Here is a 20147-nt window from a genome sequence, read left to right as displayed (position 1 = left end):
TTTGGCTGTCTGCCTAAGTATCCATCTGGGTCAGGAAGGGGCTGGTAGGCCAATAGGATAATTGCAGTTTCTCCGAAAGTTCAGTTATGCTTGGAAAGGGTTGTCTAAGCATAATAGAAAAAAACACAGTATGTGTGAGTCAGTAACAGTGTCTGATCTAAGCTGTTTAGCTAGTAGCCTTTCCTGTACAAAGGGCTTTATTTGTCATTATTGGGTCAGTGTCTAGACTAGGAATAAAAGAGAAGGGCAGAACATTTATAATTTATGTTTTCTTTTTATTTTAGCCTTTCCAGCTCTCGTTGTATGCAACTAAATCCAGCAGCAAAACTTAAAGAGGAAATATGTTTACAATGAGTATATATTTAGAGTTTTTTGTATTGTGTTGTTTACCCTACAGTAATCCTTTCCTAAAAGCCCTGCTGCCATTACTGAGCACCTTTATGAAATGCTAGTTACCAGACTGTTGTAATTACCCTTTAGCATTATTATTTTTATCCAGCTAAAAATGTATATATATGTGTACATTAAAAGTAGTTCCTTCCACCAACCCCCAACAGTAGTGATGTAGGGGTTATTATGAAGAGCCATAGTACGTAGCAGGGGACATGCTATCTGACATACTATCATACAGTGATAACCGTAGCTTATGAAGAGAGCAAAGATTTCCCTTGTGGCCCAACAGATGGTAAGTATTTCTCATTTTCTTCTTCTATAACCTTCAGATAGTACAATAATAATAATAGCCCGATAGTGTAACTTTAACAACCGTTGACATGAGATATCATGAGCAAAAGATGCAATGCACTTTTTTCAATGAATCATTGAATGTTGTTGTAGCAGTAACATGCTGCATTCTGTACTACTTTTTGGTTTTAATGGAACATTTATTATTAAATCTAGTAGTAGTTAGTCATATTGTTCCTGTAATATTGAATATTGAACTAATGTTTTACAGCTTTCCAAGTTGCTTCATAAATTCTACCAGTGTAGGAAATACCCCAGCATTTACAACCACAAAGCACAAACACCTTAATCCAATCACCAAGGAACGTGACACTACAAATGATGAATGTCCAAGATCAGGAGGTTTAAAATTTGTTGAACGGTCCTGTTCTATTACCATAATCCCATTCTTGGTGACAGGAAGTCTGCATATGTTTTTAAACTTTGCATTACATGGCTAAAGTGTGATTTGTTCTCAAAACCACAGAGAAAAAAACTTTAAAATGCCCCCCCTGCCCTCACTCAGAAATGGTTGTTCTAATTTTACTTAGATGGCCTCTATCATGCCTTTTGAAAAACAGTTATCCTCTCTGTCCATAATATGCATCCAGTTTTCCTGGAAGGAGTGCCCCTTTACCTTCAAGATTCCGTTTTAACATCTTCATCCCAGCATTTTGACAACAGTTCACACCTTCAGTGTGTAGTTCAAAGTTTAAACACCTATGCAGACTTCCTGACACCAAGGATGGGTATGTTGGTAGAGCAGGGGGGGTTTCACAAATGTCACACTTTTTGGTCTTGAACAATCAACATCAACATTTGACTAATTACTACTAGATATACAATGTTCTTAATAAATAGGAATCTTCACAGAAACATTTATTATTTTAGACAAACCACTAAATTCAGTTTTTATACCTTTCTAAGGATTTGTATTTCTGACCAGTCCTTTATATACACTGTGGGGATTAGCACTAAATGACAGGCTGGCAGTAAGGCACCTTCAAGCATCAGTGTCACCTTATTTATTGAACAAAAGGCAAATAAATAAAAGGATCTTACCTCCCAGGGGTGGTGTCAGAAACACAAAACTTCTTAAAATCAAAAGAATAGCCTCCTGGTTAAAAAAAAAAAACAGGGGCAGGTAAACTGGCTCACACGTTTACAGCCACTGTTGCTTACCACCAGGTGTGCCTAGAAGGATTGTGAGCCTCAGGAAAACAAGGAACCCATCCCACCCTACTCTTGCAGATTCCCAGTAAAACCAACCCCAGGACTGAATTTTTAAACAACCAGCAGGGAAAGCTAGAGCTTCCCTGCAAACAAAACTCTGCTGGTTTCAACTCAGTAAAAAAACCTGAGAAACCGTGACCCCACATAACATCCATGCAGAACTTTTCCCAGTAACACAGGTGCTCTCTTTGTCCCTGTGTTACAACACTTACCTGTTACCCGGGAGCCCCTGTCTAACAGGGCAGAAGAACTAGTTTTTCTTTGGTTCAGTTATGTAACACTTACAGATTTTATCCTTTCCCCAGCCAGAGACTAAAAATAAATAGGAATCAGCAGATCTTATCTCCTTGTCACTCTGCTCTCTTCTTCAGTCCAATGCATTTTGCAGGTAAGTTTTTACACCACTTGTATTTAAAAAAAAAAAAATATTTAATTATTGTGTCTAGTTTGAGTTGTTTTTGAAGAGAAAGTCAGTGCAAATCGTACAATTGGGAAACTTGATAAAGTAACAACTGTCTAAAAATGGGTTACCTTGTGTTTGGAAATATTTTCTGCTGGGACTACATGACCAAACATCAAGAATAACACAAACACCAAACAAAAAAAAAAGACAGTGGTTATAACCCTTCTCTACTATACAATCCTAAATCATTCGGCTTTTGATATTCTCTAATTCTTTATTGCAGCATTTACAAAGAACATGAAGTCACTTTAGCATTTACCTGTCTTTTTCCCCTGATTGTTACTTCTACATCTAGTGATTGTCTCTGTGTTGAACACTTCAGTGGACCAACTGCTGACATGAAATTAGCCAGAAATTAAGTCTGTATTCATTCTCCCTAAGAATGTGAATGTATTTGCGCGAGAGAAAAGAACACCAAAGTACAATTACAATGCAACACAATTATGCAAAAAAGAAGCCCACATATAACACACAAATAGACTGTATATTACATATATTTTTATAATAAATCTTTTTAAAAGGCATTAAATTCAAGTAAACTAGGTAAAAAAAAAGGTTGCTTTCTGAAAATGCTTGTTGTCCAGCTGTGTCTTGAATTACATCCCAGAAAAAGCTTCCAGCAAAGGCAGAAAAAGCAATCATTTCCTATTGATATGCCTGCCTCGCTGTTCTACCAAAAATGCTGCTTGTGAAATGTAGCCATCCGAGGGGTGTGTAGAAGTGGGCGAGTGCAATCCAGAGGGGCGCGTACAACCGGGTGTGTACAGTGACATCATCTGGAGAACAGTGAATAGCCGTAAGTGTGTAAAGGCTGCTTGTCATATTCTGCAGCCTGAAATTTCAGCCCCTCAGCTAAAAAAAGACATTCAAGATATAGGGGCACAAATGTAAAAACTTGTGAAAGAAAACAATTGCAGGGGCTGTTTAAAAAGATAGTGTACCTAGGTGCCCGAAATTATAAAATGCAAATTGGGGACCCACAGGGCCACCTACATAGCGAAGAGCATTGCGGTGGCACCTCTAAATTTATACCTGTCTGTCACAAAACTATAACTGTCATACTATGCTACTGTGTCTGTTTCCCTCTTTGAACCCCAATTTTACTTGAATGGGGAGATGTATGAAACCAAAAATGTAGGAACAAGTGGGGAAAACTTGTGGCTAACAACCCCTAAATTGTCATCATTATGGCATCATTGGACATGAAAAACTCAGCCTCTCGAAACGTGCTGCCCTATTTCACATGTGTTGGGAGGCGCTCTCTGGGCGTAAGATACCAGGTGATACCTCACCGCAGGAGGGCACGTGCAGCCTATTCCCTCCGGCGCTTGCACTTGCCGTAGCACTGGGGTTGCAGGATCAGTACCCAGGTTGTAGCATTCCTGTGGCTGAGGTTTCCCCTCCGCATCCTCTGCACTGAGGCTGCACAGCTGAAGGGAACTGAGTTGTGTGCAGCTGATTGCTGAGTAGTTCCTGGTAATCCCATGCTGTCATTGTCTGCTCGGGGTTTATAGCCTCTCTGCTCCCAGTCAGAGGTGCCTGTTATAGCGTCTGCTGGGCTGACCTGTGTTTGAGTGGTTTTGTGAATTTTCTCTGTTCCTGACCTGCGCCTGTTCCTGACTATCCATTTGAACTCTGCCTGGGCCAATCACTGCTTGTGACCCCGACTCTGTTTTTGCCTTTGCCCTTTGTACTTCGTTGGATGGACTGATTTCCTGTGTTTTTGACCTCGGCTAGTTTTTTGGATTTCCTGTCACTGTGGCTCTGTACTCTGCATTGCTGGGCACAGGGTCAGCTGCCGGCCTATCTCCAGACACCATCCTTTGCGCACCAAGTCCTGGGGGCAACCGATTTCTGGGAGACACAACCAGTCTCCCGAGGCTGAGCAGGGCTGCTATAGGTGAAGACATAGGCCCTGATTCATCATTGAAATCCGCGATCGCGGGAAGCGCGATAATACGCGCGACCAGCGTAATACGACTGCGCGATCGATAATACGATTTGGCTTGATGAATCAGGGCCATAGATTGGGGGATTGGTGTCTGGGGAATATCGGTATTGATCCGGGCCTTACAACTTGCTGGTCCACTTCCAATCCTTAAACCCCAATTTCTCTAAAGGGGTTGTCTAAAACTGAAAATGTAGGTGAAAGGGGAGGACTCTGTGATCTGTGTTGTACTATGTGCTGCCATGCAGTTTGCACTTTTTTTTACATTTGCACCACAACTCACAGTACATGCAGTACAATGTGTTGCAGTGGGGGTGTCATTCAGAATGAAGTCTCTCTAAAGAAAGGGAAACCTTCTCATAGACAGTCTAATCATCACAGAACCCCAACCCAAGAGGGTTACCTGCAGGGTGCCATACTGAACATTTTATCATGCTGCATGGCACAGGTGTGCACCAGGCCTAAAAAGGTGTGCACCAGGCAGCAGCAAAGGATAAGAACTGCATCAACTTTTGGAGAAGTGGTTTCCTACATTGGTGGTCAGTAGCAGGAGTGTATTGGGTCAGGCACGGGTGGAACGTTGTGCCTTCACTTTTTTGGGGAATGGGCATGCGTGCCCACTCTTCTTTTGCAAAGACTTCTTTGGTTGTTCGCAGCTCTTGTCAGTCCGCCCACTGCAGGGTCAGGAAAAGGACCCTGCTGAGGGGGAGCACACCGGCCAAAGCCGCAGACAATGTCTCCTGTATGGAATTCCAGGTTGTCTCCCTGAACACAACCGGTTCTGGTATCATGACGTCACTCTGGGGGAAGTTTCTTCCCCTTGAGTGACATATAGGCAGGGGTATAGTGGGGCAGGCATGTTTACATAGCAATGATGCACATGTGTGCTCGCCATGGATAGTACCGTGCCCCCTCTTCTTTTTTTACGACTACACCTCTGGTCAGTAGTGAACTGTCCATGGACGCTGGTTGCTGGTCAGTAGACATTTTCCATTTTACATTGCTGGTCAGTGAAATACCTCTTTGCAATGGTAGTCAGCAGTGAAGTTCTGCCATACACTGGTTGTATGTGGGAAGCCCCCCTGCAATAATCATGCACTGATGTCACCCCAAAAATTACCGCTTTGGCCCCCTCTTGCACTTGAATACAGACACACTTCATAAGAACGAGTGTACACGTTAGTTATAGGTATATAAGCAGTCATTGGTCATGGGTATCCCAGGATATTCAAGACCCATTTCCAACTTCCAACAACTGATAACAAGCAACTCTGCCTCTTTTACCAAGGCATTGGTTTGGTAACATATCATCGCAAAGACTGAAGACTACAAGACCAGACTGGTTCCCCTAACTCTTATTCAACCTTGTTTAAAATTAAAATTAATATTAATGCGCTCTTTGTATCAAGTTATAAATTAACTTATGCTTTGACTAAAACATTTCCAGTGTATCCCAGGTGTGTAGAATATATGTATAAGTATAAATAGATGGACTTCTTGTGTTTTATGGACATGATTTATTTTGTGCTCAAGGCTGTTGCAAGCATTGGTTAAATTATAAATGTCTATTATTCATATACATATGTAAACTTTATCCATAAATGTATACATCAGAATTGTAATCAGCAGAAAACCTCTTGTGGAATCAGACTGATTTGTCAAGGATAAGAAGAGACCTCTCATTTCCAGTTATTTGACATTCTTCAGACAGATGCTTCAAGACACCAAAAAGAGGAAAGGATAGTTAATGTGTAAGCCTGGGGGTTGTCTCAGTCGGAAAGGCTCACACCAATACATCTATAGAGTAGATTGCCTCTGGCAGCCAACATCACAGCTTGTTCATGTGCTTCTCCCAGCAGCATTAGAATAAGATGGGACTCTCCAGCAGCTGGACAGCTCATTCTTTTGACAGAAACTGTTTGTCCTTAAGATACACAGCTGCCTGTGAGCGGACTTGAAATGGAAGAACAACAGGGTGACATAAAAGAATTGCTATAAGCACATTCAGTCTATACTTAAAAATCTTCATCACCGTAAACAAGTTCTTATATGAGCTGATGTTCCTTGCTAGGCATGTTTCTACACAATGCATCTGCACAATAGGAGTCTTACTTATGACAAAATGCATGTACTCTGCTTCAATATATTAACTTTGCATGACTGCACTGCATGCATTTTTTTTTTTTTGTATACACAAAGGAGAAAGTTCATTTTCTTAAAAACCTGCACTGGGGAAAAACACGGAGCTATTGCCCTTTCTGATCTTGCTTTGTAAATAGTGGCAATCATATGTGTAGTATTTGGAAACCATGCCAATAAGGTTGCATACCAGACAAGTTATTGTGTATAAAGCACAACTTTAGACTGGCCACAAAAAATCAAATAGTTGTGTCCTTTCCATATGAATAAGCTTTAAGACTAATTTATTCTAGAAGGGGTCCTAAGAGTGAAATATTTACTTCTAGCCTTGCAGATTTTCTCGCTGTTGTGATAGTAACAATTGGTCCACAAAGCCACTCTATTTGTTACATTTACATTCTCCAGAACCATAACAATTGATACCAAATAAGACCATGACCTATACACATTCGGGGTGAGACAGAAGACTGGAGTGCTGGCTGCCAGAATACCATTCGAAGGATAGTATCGCATTTTTTTCTTTTAGATCCACGGTATTATATCTTGCGAAGAGGAGGTGGGGTGACACACATTGAATATTAATTTAATAAACAAATCCTGTGATGGTTGTAGATTTATGAAAACTGCAGTGACCATATGTGTACAATTGTTCAATGTTTATTGTTATGTTACATACTTATTTGCCTTCTTGAAAATTTTCCCTGCACCTGTTCTTTGCTGCAGGATCCCTTTATCACAGAACATTGTAATTGCAGAGCACCCAATGAGCACATGGGACATGGCATCCTGGGGGTTCTCTGCCTGGCTATGCCTTGCACACTTGTTCCAAAGACGCTGTGGTTCCATCTGCTCGGTAGCTTTTTAGCAGTGGAGCTGCCGGTTTCTACTGCACAGGTATGAGATGTTCATCACACAAGCATGAGCTGTTCAACAGAGTCATATGTGTTTGGCAAAGCTGCCATGCAATGTTGTGTTGTGGCAAGGCTTTATTTCAAACAACTTTGTGCCTCTTCAGATGTTGTGACTGCAAGACAATGGCCAGAGGGGTCTCAGTGAGTGATATAGCTGAAAATTATCCTTTCCACTATACTGAAAAGTCCTTTCTACTATACATTTATATAACTAAGAAGTTAGAATCTACAACTATACAGGTAGTCCCAGAGTTAAGGACATCCGACATATGGCCGACTCCTAGATACGAAGGGGGCTTCCCTGCTTGCTCATGTGCAGGACAGAGGCTTGATGGGGTTGCAATAGGAAATCTTTTTCTAAACACAGCTGAGGTTGTGGGTGATCTTAAGGGCTGAGCTCTTCTGCAACCTCTTGTAACTCTTTAATGACAAAGACAAACTGTTTTGCATGACAAAGCACAACTTGCTCCAGAAGGTAATGAATGTCTAGGCTTCATAAAGTTTTGTTTTTTTTTTTGCTTTGTGATTAACTCACAGTGAAGATTTTATACAGTAACTAACACCAAGCTGTCTAATAATATGTTGAGATAAACATCTGTCCTAATTGTATTTAATAATATAATGTATGTTATGCACGCGGGTGTGGACCCACTGTGCCACTGGCTGGGTATGCTCCAGAGGTAACTAAGCCGCTACCTGGTCTTCACTAGAGCCTCTGATGGTGAGGATAGGCTTGGGCCGCAGGGTAGCTGCCAGGTGCCACTCCAGAGCAACCCCAAAGTCAGTGGCAGCTGACCAGAGGGGTCAGGGTACTTGGTGCCAGCACCGAGGGGCTTGCGTGGCCAAGAGGGTGATGGCAATCAGACAAAGTCCATAAACAAGATCCGAGGTCAGGGTCAGGCGGCAATCAGGCAAAGGTCCAAAAACGTAATCTGAGCTCAGGGTCAGGCGGCAAACAGGCAAAGTCCAAGGGTAAGAAACAAGGTCCGGTACACAGTAAAGCAAACAGAGGAAACACCTTTGCACTAGGAGTTACACAGGGTAAAACCTTGAGATTGCTCAGGCAGCTTCCTGTGGTAGGAGGTGCCTTTAAATACCTGCAGAGATCCAACCATAGGCTGTAGAAAACAGAGGGTGTGTGTGTGTTACCTCATAGATTTAAGAGAGGCACACCCACGCCAGCACAAACACCAGAGCAAGTCTCCAGCAGGAAGGAAACTCAGGCATGGAACACAGGTAGTGGGGTTACTCTACCTGAAAGATAGGACCCGGCGCCCGTGCCTGCAATTAGGAGCAGTTGCGCCGGCACGACCTGCAGTGCTAACAATGTACCTGTTCCAGCACACATACAAATTCAACTTAAGAACAAACTTAAAGTCCCTGTCTCCTATGTAACCCGGGGACTACCTGTATTCCAGTTGGGGGACTCTGCTCGAGTAACGATATGACTTTTGATAAATATCTTCAGTGTTATTCTCTTTCTGGAAACAAGTGGATATTTTAATTACCAGAATACTTTTCCTGTTGAAATTTCCACCTCTCAATATTGTTATGTGAAAAATAAAATCTCTGTATCTGTATTTCTAAAGAAAATAACTGATACAATAATAAAGTGAACGTGTGCTTATGTACAGAACATTTTCTCTGCAATAGACTTTGACAGTTCTAAACAAACCCTCTTCTGGAATTAGAAAAGAAACTCATTTATTATTACTGTTACATTTATTGATTTTTTTTTTTTTTCATTTTTTTGTTTTGGATATAGTGCTGCAGAGTTACAGTTATCGTTTCCACCTCTATGAGTGAAATTTGCTTCCTCTGCTTGATCCTTGACACTGCATATATCAGACAGGACCTTTACCATTTCCTATTCTATCCAAAATGAAAGTTTAAGGCCCATCTTTCATGTTCGAGAAATTTGGTCCTGGTGAAAAATTTCCTAATTTCATTCTCCAAGGCTCAAGAGCATGGAAGCCATTGTATCAGCTTGGCAGCCAGGCACAATGCAAGCATTATATCTTTGACTATAAGTTTTTTTTACATATTTTAGGGAGAAATATCTTCAGTGGAAATAGAGTAAATAGCATTATGGCCGATGAGAAATTGACTTCTATAGAGCTAGACAAGCATGACAGATTCTCCAATGGGTGGTCTCCCTGGATTGATTAGATGAAGCCATATACAGAGTTATTGTCCATTTAATTGTGACTTTTGGTCTCCGCTTGGGTGCCCCCCCCCCCCCCCATTTTTTTTATTTTACTCCTGCCTTTCCTTGTTCTGTACCCTGTCTCCCAGAACAATCTACTACTATTCTGCTTTTTTCTTCCGTTATTTAGATTATTGTTAGGGTTATACATACAATTCTGACCTGTGAAACACAAACCCTTACTCACATGCAATTCTCTCAAAGCATCTTTTGATTATATTGATTCTCCCTGTATTCTCATGTTTCTGAAACAAAATTTTTGATCAGGGCTCCCATGTTTTTGATATGTGTTTCTCTATTGCTTGGTGTTCATAGGCTCTACCAGAGCTTTCTCATTGACTCTGGTTCTTCATTTCTTCAATGTCCATGATTGCTTTCATGGGCCTCTGTAATTCTATGTCCAATGCTCTGATACTGTATACTTTTACACTGTATACTTTTATTTTTTTCCCCTACTCATGCTTTGTTTAATCTGACTTAAAGTCTGACTTAAATATCTTCCGTGGGAGTGTAATGCCTAATTAATGTCTTTCTCAAAAACCTGTTAAGCAGCAGCATTTCAGAAGGAGAGAGAAGCAGTCATCCGCACTAGGTGCCTCTAATAAGGTTGTACCACAGTCCCTGATAGTTCTTATGCAGACAGACACACCAAATGTACTGGTCACATAGGAAGAAATACCAACGGCAATGGAGCCATGCTATCCTCTCGGACAGGTTTGTGCTGTGTAAATTTTACAAGTAAATGGACAAAAAACATTTTCATCTGCAATGTATTCCATTTATGCTCTTAGCTTTTTGCCCAGAGTTAGGCTTTACATTTTCACATGTGATATTATATATTTATTTTTACATTAATAAAATTCCTACATTTACAAGTCTTTTTTTTAAACATATTAAAAACAAAAAAAACATAGCTACAAAGCAGGTGCCTTTTAATGCAACTTCATGTGTCATGTCATGTCAGAAAAACTATAAATGACGGCTCCATAGTGAGCTTTATTTATTGTTCTGTACCTTGGACAGAAATAGTGTTTCCTTCCAGCACTATTCCCAGGTAGCCAATGTAGATACATATATTATCAATGTTCTGTATGCACATGCTTAACAAGACAATCCCAAGACATAGAGCAGTGAGAGATGAATGCAGACAGCTTTTCCCTATCCGTCCTCTTACTGCCTACCCTAACATGACCTCCACAGTGACAAGTATAGCTCACATTATACACAGCATGAGCTGCTAGATGAGAATTTCAGGAGACGCAAGTGTAATCCTGCAGGCTCAGTGAAAATAATTCAGGCCAACATTTCCACAATCAGTGACCTTATTAGCAGGATGATCCACTTGTATTTGGTGAGATTAGTTTAATGCTTACTAAAAATACCATCAGACCTTTGATAGGATAATAGGTAAAAGGAAGAGATCAAATGTATGATTTTTTTGGAGCTTGATTTAGTAGCACAGCTTGGGATAAATCTCAAATAATAAAAAGGCCCTGTTGAAAAAAAAAATAATCATTTAAGTTTCTGTTTTGGCACTGACATAGCTGTTTTTTATGCAGGTCTCAAATTAATGCTAATGCACGGTTAATTTCTATTTACATATTTATTTTTTTTAATACTAGGTAGTATTGTTATCTATACCAGAGTATAATTATGACACACAACGTAAGATACACATATCAGCTAAGCACCTGTCACATACTGTAATCTCAGTGTGGAACAGGAAGCTATAGTACCAGCGGGATCAGAGACTCATGGCTTCTGGCAATATAATAATAACAACCTGTCTGGTTCTCCGATATATGATCAGTCAAGCAAAGTTCATCCACAGCAAGAAAATGAAAATATCTATACTCAGTGCTGCTGCAGTCTGTTTCTTTTATTGATCACATTCATTTTATAACATTCTTTATATTTGTAAATTATGCAATTTATCAAGGTTTTGTGTGTCCAAACAATAATAAATATGCATAAAGTAATAGTTGGCATTAATGTATGTTTTTTTAAAATAATTTTTAAATGAAAGAGAAGAATAATAACAACAATAAAGTGATAATACAAGGAGATAACAATAGACATTTGAAATATGATAGAACAAATAATTCAAACATAAGGTATCAAGAAAGTATACAGGAAAGGAGGGGGGTGAACAGCACCATGCAGCTATGGTACATTTGAGAAAAGGAAGACACAATGGAAAATGTCTTTCTAGGGAGTTCATGCAGAACATACAGTAAGTACAGGGGAGTGACAATATTGCAACCAGGAACTTGGCAGAACTTGGCAGAACCTCTTGCGACAATCTAGAAATACACTATTCAGTCTCTCATTAATACAGATGCAATTGACCCAACATAAAATAGCATGAAAGTGTACAAATTGCTTGTTCCAAGCACTAGCAATATCTTGTTTGCTGGCAAGTAACATATATACAGCCAACTTATATTGCATCTTACGCTGGTATGGAGGCTTTAGGTGCAATAACATGAACCAGGCATGCCTAGGGATTCTAATCGGGAAGAGTACCTCCGGGAGACTTAAGATCCCTGTTCAGAACCTGACAATTAAAGGGAAGTCCATCAAGTATGGAGGTTAAAATCAGTAGCTTGGAATTACTTCTGCATATCTTAGAAAGAAAGGAACGTAGATGTACCAACTAAGAATAGACTATATACCAGCACATCCAATACCCATTCCAGTCCACAACATAGGAATGAGAGAGTAAGTTATTGGTATTTATAAATTGGTATATTATAGATACCAACCTAGGGGCCAAAAGAATGTAAAAAACAAAATTGTTCAAACTGGGTAGTGTTTTACCAGGCAAGTTATCCAGTGCCTCAACTGGAAGTACCTAAAATTCCAAGTTAGGGACTTTCTGTTTCTCCCTGAAAATCCCCAACAGAATCACAGAGCCATTAAATGTGGAATAAACAGATGTGAAGCCATGGGAGGTCCACCAAGATTAGATTTTTCCCAGAAGACACTCTGAAAGAATCAGGAGTAAAGATTTAAAATGTTGAAAGACAGGTGGGTAGTTAGCCAAGTATTGTACGTAAGGGTGAGATGCACTCCGAGGTATGTTGTAAATTTGGGTGCCCAGCTGAAATTAAAGTTGGATTGCAGTTGTGATACTGTGTCAGAGTAAGGAAAGTATATCAAGCCGGAGAATTCAATGCTGTGTGCCACCGCAGTATCCCACACCATCTATTTTGTCCTGCAGTGTCACTTTCAGCAGCAAGGAGAAAAAGAAATAGCAGCAGCCTCTACTTCCCTTTAGCCGTGCAGCCTGATATATTTTATCAGCATCCCCAGCTATCCTGCGCTGCAATTGGCTGCTTGGACTTTAAAGCCTCTCTGCTCCCAGTCACCAATGCCTGTTGTAGCGTTAAGCTAGGCTGGTTAGCTGCTGGTGTTTGAATTCGTCTGATTTACTGTTGCTGAGCTTGCCTGTTTCTGACCCTGTGAGTTTATGCTGCCTGGACCGACCTTTTGTCTGTGACCCAACTGCTTTTGTCTTACCCCTGTGTACATCATTTGGTGAATGGATTACCTGTGTATGACCTTTTGCTCTGTGTTCTGGACTTGTCTTTGTTGGAATCTTGGCACTGCTTTATCTGTGGGCTCCTTGTCCTCTGCCACCCCATCCACAGGCAACATCTCTTGCGCAATAAGTCCTGGGGGCAACTGTGTGCTGGGAAACAAAACCAGTCTCGCGAGGATGAGCTGGGGCTTACTATAGGTTTGGGGGACTGGTGTCTGGCAAGTACTGTTACTAGATCAGGGAGGGCCTTACAGTCAGCCAAAAAGGACACATTAATGGCAAGCCACTCCTATCTCTTAGAAGGTTAGGTATGGATCTGTGTGGTTGGGAGAGGGTCAATAAGATGTGATCTGCAAACATGCTTATTGTATATTGTTGTGTACCCAAAGTTCTACCCTGAATATTTGCGTTGGTACAAATGAGTCAAGAAAAATTATCAAAATATCTAATGGAAGCAGTAAGAGAAGAATAAACAACTTTCAATCAGGAAGAAAAGATAGGAGGGAAAACCTATTTATCCAGAATAGGGTAAGGATAGCAAATCAAATGGTTTTGGGATATCGAGAGACAAAAAGATGCCTTTTTTATTATTGTTTTGTATATAATGTATAATATTGGGGACCCAAAGGCTTGCCTAAGTGGTATAAATCCAACTTGGTTTTTATGTTTTATGGATGGGAGAAACTGATTCAACCTGGTGGCAAACACAATGGAAAGTATCTTATAATCAACATTTAGGAAGGATATAGACCTATAATTACTAGGGTTAAGAGAGTACATATTAGGTTTGTGTAACATGAAAATATGAGCAAAGATGGAGGACAGGAGAAGGCCATGTTGGGTACAAGGAGGGATTAAACAGGGTTATTAGGTGAGGTGCTAAAATGTTGGAGAACATTTTGTAATTTAGGACAGAGAACCCATCAGGACCGAGAGCTTTAGCAGATTTAGGCAACTTCATAGCCTTAAGATCTCATTATCCATCAGGTCCACCATAGATGAGGCCAATTTAGGAAGCAAAATGTATCTTTGCAGAGCCTCAGCCGGAGTTGGAGAAAATTGAGAGAAATTACTGCATAGCTTAGTTAGCATACTTCTGAAGCAGTCAGTAATGGTCCTCAGATTAGCAGAAATAGTGCTGATCTAATTTGATATTGAGGATGGATTTAGAATTCCCCATCATTAATAAGTATCCTTTTCCTGGTAGGGGATCACTTTTAATAAATGAGAGAAAAAGCCTTGTTGCTGAGTATCTGCAGCATAACATGAAACCAGGGCAATTTCTGTGTTAAATAGGGTACCCTGTAACAAAAGATATAAGCCTGTAGGGTCATCTATCTCGAAATTGCATATACAAGGGTTTTTTTTTAATGGAAGGCTATCAGAATCCCATGCTTTTTATGAGAAAAAGGGGCTTGGTAAAAATATGCATATAATATTGTCTCATAAAGGGGAGTATTAATTAGGTGAGCCTACAATTGTTAAGAGAGTTGAGTCCCTGCACATGGAAAAGAAGTACTAAAACAAAATTAACCATTTTTAATACTAACAATGGGAAAGAAAATCATGAGCAATAACAATTTATAAAACCCAAAAACAAGGCACTGATGGACAGTGTGATGTAGATAAACAATGGATAAACAATAAGCCATAGAGGCTTACAAAAACCTGTATTACCCTTGAGAAGGTATTAGCCATATATAGCCATATTGTATAATTATGATAAGTGCACATGATGTAGGGAGGGAAACTGGTGGGTGTTAGAATATTGGAAAAAAGCAGAGGAGTATGAGGGAAAAGTAGCATTGGAACTGGAAACAGCTGTGTATCAAAAAAAATGTTTGCAATTGATAGATTTAATCTATCAAATCAAATGAATCATACCAGAAAACAGGATTGATCTCCATCCAAAAAAGTAGTGTGCAAATTTTAGGTAACAGCAGCTTGTTCCAGATATGAGGCAGTGTTCTTGCGTCCACGTCAAAACTTTTTCTTCTGTTGCGATTTCTCTTGTGATGGAGGACCCTTAGGAATGGAGATCCTAGTTTAAATGGAAAACCCCACTTATACTTAGTGCCATGAGAGTGCAGGATTGAAACAAGAGGCTTCAAGACTCTGCATTTTTAGAAGGTCTGAGGTGCCAAATTTGTTAATATTTGGTAGTAGTAAGATTGAAATAGGAAATCTTTCTTATTCCAGGCAGCCGGCATAACTGCCTCTTGGATACGACTGAAAATTAATTTCACAGTAACATCCGCAGGGAGGCTTTTTTTGGGAGGGGCACAAGGCAATAAAATTCCAGCCACCCCAAGCGATAACTGGGTAGCAATTCCTACAAGAGGGCTGTCACTGTTGAACTGAGATCTTCCACACATTAAGGTAGGCCATTGATTCCAATATTGCCCTGTCTGTAGCAGTTTTCTAGATTGACTAGTTTGTCTAAGATGATAGACAATATTTATTATATCGTGGTTGTTAAGCTTGATGGAGCCTCCATGGGGGGCTACAGCTTGCACAAAAGCAGTGTGAGCCCTGAGAAGAACCAAGGCACAGAACCTAAGCAGCAACCAGGTCTACTCCAGAGCCCCTAGTGGTGAGGATGTTGAGCTGTTGGTTACTGCTAGGTTGCAGTTGTTAGGCACAGGTGGGGTGGGCAGGATGATGCACGGTACCAAACCAGGTGGAAGAATAGTCAAGGAAGACGAGACATACTCCATGTCAAGGCAGGCTGAAAGCAAGAAAGGTCAGGTCACAAGCCGGGGGTCAAGTACCAGGGATTAAGGAACTAGACACCGGTGACACAGAGGCCACCACAGACACAGGGTACACAGGAGACACAGGAAGCGACAGGAGGCACAGATGACACGGGGATAACCACAGATTTAGAGGAACACTGGAACAGCAAAAGGGAACTGGTTGGGAAACAACAGACTGGGTGACAAGGGGTTAACACAGAAGCTGGACAGGGAAAGCACTGAATTAACCAACACGTATAGAGGGAATGCTCAGCAAAGCTAAGGGGGCTTTGGCACTAGTCACTTTGCATGAACACTGAGTGCTATGTTTGAGCTAGCTAAATAGCCAGGGATGATTAAGAGGATGTTTACTGATTGGCTAGGGGGCTGGGCAAAACTGATTAAACTTGGGAGAGCACCTAGGGTCAGAACTGCCTGCATGCGCAGGAGAGAGGTGCCTGTGCTTTAGCGAGGAAGATGTAAGTGTGAAAGTGGTCATGTGAATCCACAGATGTGATTAGATCATCAGTTTGGTATTCTAAATCATTTATGCAAGAAAGGTTTTGGCCTTGAAAGTTTAAATACAACCAATAAAAAATATCCAGCTATATATGTTTAGTATAGAAGGAGAGTTTAATTTTTGAATTTCCTACTATGGGTGAATTTATGATCATAGTCCTGACCTTCGATTTTTGTACATTAAAGATTATCCATCTATACAGGAGTGCTTTTGTAAAAATTAAATAAGAAAAAAATAAAAAAAAGAAACTGGCTAATTCTATTAAAATGCATAAACTCAATTATAGAAGTGATTGAATTTTCTATAATGCAATAATCCTCTGATGTTAACCCCAAATACAATAAACTTTGTTTTATACAGCACTTTTTTTTTTTGGGGGGGGGGGGGGGTTGTTCAAAAATACATAACATAAATTTTCACCCAACCCATGTTTTCTTTTGCAGTGTTGTGCACATTGTGTGGAACCTCTTGTAGATGGGTGTGTGCTCCAAGCAATGCCTAACAACTCCAGAGATTATAGCCTGCTGTTACAGAAAAGAAGATAAAAAAAAATCCAGAAAAAAATCATAAAAATTGTTGATCTTTCTTTTTTTTACCTCTCTTTCCCATTGGCCTGACTTTTTCTGAAACATAAAAACTAAAGGAAAAATTGGTTTTAATTGGGTGCAAGGTCAAGTAGTAAAATGATTATCCACTCCACATAAAGTCATTGTTCAGATTTCTGCTGAAACTAGGAGTATTGAAACTGACATCAAACAAATCAGCAGCACTGTTGCCGGAAAGAATACCATCCACAGAGATCAATAAGAATGTAGATAACAGATGCAAGAACCTGATAACTGTGGTGTAACATCCAAGGATCGTTTACCTCATGTTTGCACTAATTTGTAGTCTAGCTATGAGTATGTTCCTATTAAATTAAATAAAATGTTTAGATGATCCTCATGAGACCAGAGTGCTCTGGTCTGTTTTTTCTCTATTGAAACTAATACCACTACTTCACTCTCTCAATGGCAAGCCAGAATTTTTTTAAATTACAGCAAATTGCTTGAAGGTTCCCAGATCTAACAGTCTGTAAAGGTTTGAAAGAATTAGCAAAGTATGCTGCATTTTTTCCTAAGAAAGCCAACAGAGAACAAATAGTAATCAATGTTGTCTTCTACTTTATAAAAATAAATGTATAGTATTTTCTTTATAAAAATTATAAAAAAAAGTATAAGATTTTTTTATGTCATATTTACAAAGCAGCCAATACCACAAAAGAGTTTATACGTATCACACTATACAGTGTGAACCTTAAAAATCCACATAGATGTCCACATAGATAATTTATTGCTAAAAACAAAAGAATACCTATTCGAGCTAGCATAGCGGGCCAAAAATCTCTAATGTATGTAATTAGACAACCACCATATTCAATTCTTTGACCAAAGAAACTTCTTGACATCCATAAATAAATAGGACACAAAAAATAATAATATCTTTAAAGGTTGCAAAAGTATAGAGGAACGGCTCCTCAGGACTTAATTAAATGATTATTATTATTATTATTATTACACAGTATTTATATAGCGCCATCATATTACGCAGCGCTGTACAAAGTCCATAGTCATTTCACTAACTGTCCCTCAAAGGAGCTCACAATCTAATGTCCCTACTATAGTCATATGTCATTAATTATTCTAAGGTCAATTTAGGAGGAAGCCAATTAACCTAACTGCATGTTTTTTTGGGATGTGGGAGGAAACCGGAGTACCCGGAGGAAACCCATGCAGCGGTGCAGGCTGGACAGCTCTCCTTGTACAGTAGTATTGCACAGAACAAAGAATGCAATAGCTGCACTCCATCATAAAAATTAAAAGTTCTATTTATTCAAAAACCTGACACGTATAGGAAGTCACAAGTCTATTCTTTCTGATGAATTCTATGATCTGGAAATGAATTGCAATGAACTTGTGAATTCCTATAAGTTTTTGAATAGACAAAACTTGTGAATTTTATTCCAGAGTGTGACTTTTACATCTTTTTTTCTGTGCAATTCTACCAGTAAAGCCTATTGTCTGCACAAAATCTACCAAATTCAAAAGCACAGTGGCTACAAAAAAATGTAGTAAGGAAGGTATCTTGTCTGGGTCCAACAAAATGCTCCAGTTTACCAACCAACATCATTAGCTGTATTTAAAGTTCTTGATTGGGTTTCTTCCATTCTCTAGATTCAAACACTGTTATACATTTAAAGCAATTCAAAAAATAGATTTAAAACTCTTCAGGGCAGGGTCCTTTCCTCCTCCTGTGTCACTATATCTGTCTTGTCATTTGCAACCCCTATTTAATGCACAGCACTGTGTAATATGTTAATGCTATATAAATACTGTTTAATATTATTATTATTATTATTAATAATAATAATAATAATACAATGTACATAGACCCAACAATAAAAAATATGTTTATTGCAGGTTGTGTTTCTTTAAAGGTGTATAGTGTAACTTATTATGTTTTATAAATCACTCTTCCATAAAAAAACAACCAGTTGTAATGGTGTGGAGTGACTTTATGTTTTATGCTGACAACATTCAGGCAGTTACCTTCAATATATTTTAATTTTGTAACTTTTCCCAATTGCTGCTGCATTAGGTCCACAGTCTCACACAGCACCTGCATCTACTGCTGTTGTCCCTGCAGACTCTTCATATTATTTCATTTGAGGCTATTCACCAAACTTAAATGACAGTGGCTTCCACCTATAGCACTGAACATCAAAGAAGTGATTTAGTCAGCCTTCAGCACTGCCAAGCTAAAAGAGAAGATATCTGTCACTTATTTCTTAATAAGACATCCAGATAAAAGTAGGTGAACTACATTATTTTTAAAAGGTGGTGATTGTGTACACCACTATTTACTTCAAAGAATTACTACTAAGCAAATAGCATCTTCATAAGCATATAAATAAATGTACATCAACAAGGTGCACACATCAATCGAATACATGTAATGATAGTAAATTGGAAATGTATTTATATTTTGAATTCTCATGCATGTGTTTATATTTTCTCCACAATTAGGACAAAGAAGCAAAGCAAAAGCAGCAGTTTGGTTGGAGAAACTTTAACACTGGTAGGGGCTTGTACAACAGTCACCTTATATTCACACGATTGCATGCTAAAAATAAAATACACTTTTCTATAAGAATGTCATGAATAGTGGATGCAGTGGGTATGTAATCAAAAGAAATCCTTTATTGAACACTGGAACAGGTGTCCAAAGAAACTTTTCTTGTGTCTCTTGTTTGGTGGCATCTGCAACATTTTCTGTCCACTTAGAGTAGAACTAAACTTTCAAAAAAAAAAACCTCTTACCTTTACTTCCACAGATCCCTTGATCCCTCCAGAGTTTTCCTTGATTGGGTCCGCACCATTCTGTAATCCACCTTTGTCTTAGTGCTTCCTGCAAAAAAGTGCCAGGTGCTGCCATTTTCGTCCGTCTTCTTTCTCCATCTGGCTACATCACCCAATCTCGCACTGCACTGGCGTGACATTGGGTGACGTAGCCTGCTGCAAATGGGAAAAAAAGAGTGCCAATCTCACTGCGCATGTTTTCCCTATTGATTGAAAAAGTCCCTTCTGTGCATGCCTGAGATCAGCACTCTTTTTTTTTTTTTGAGTGTCCTCTGGCTGAATCCTAGGATTCCTGATAAACACTAACTTGTGTTAATTTATGTGTAT

Source organism: Pyxicephalus adspersus, chromosome 6, assembly GCF_032062135.1.
Source record: "Pyxicephalus adspersus chromosome 6, UCB_Pads_2.0, whole genome shotgun sequence".
Classification (NCBI taxonomy): domain Eukaryota; kingdom Metazoa; phylum Chordata; class Amphibia; order Anura; family Pyxicephalidae; genus Pyxicephalus; species Pyxicephalus adspersus.
The sequence above is the reverse complement of the archived record's forward strand: the minus strand, read 5'-3'. Positions refer to the sequence as shown.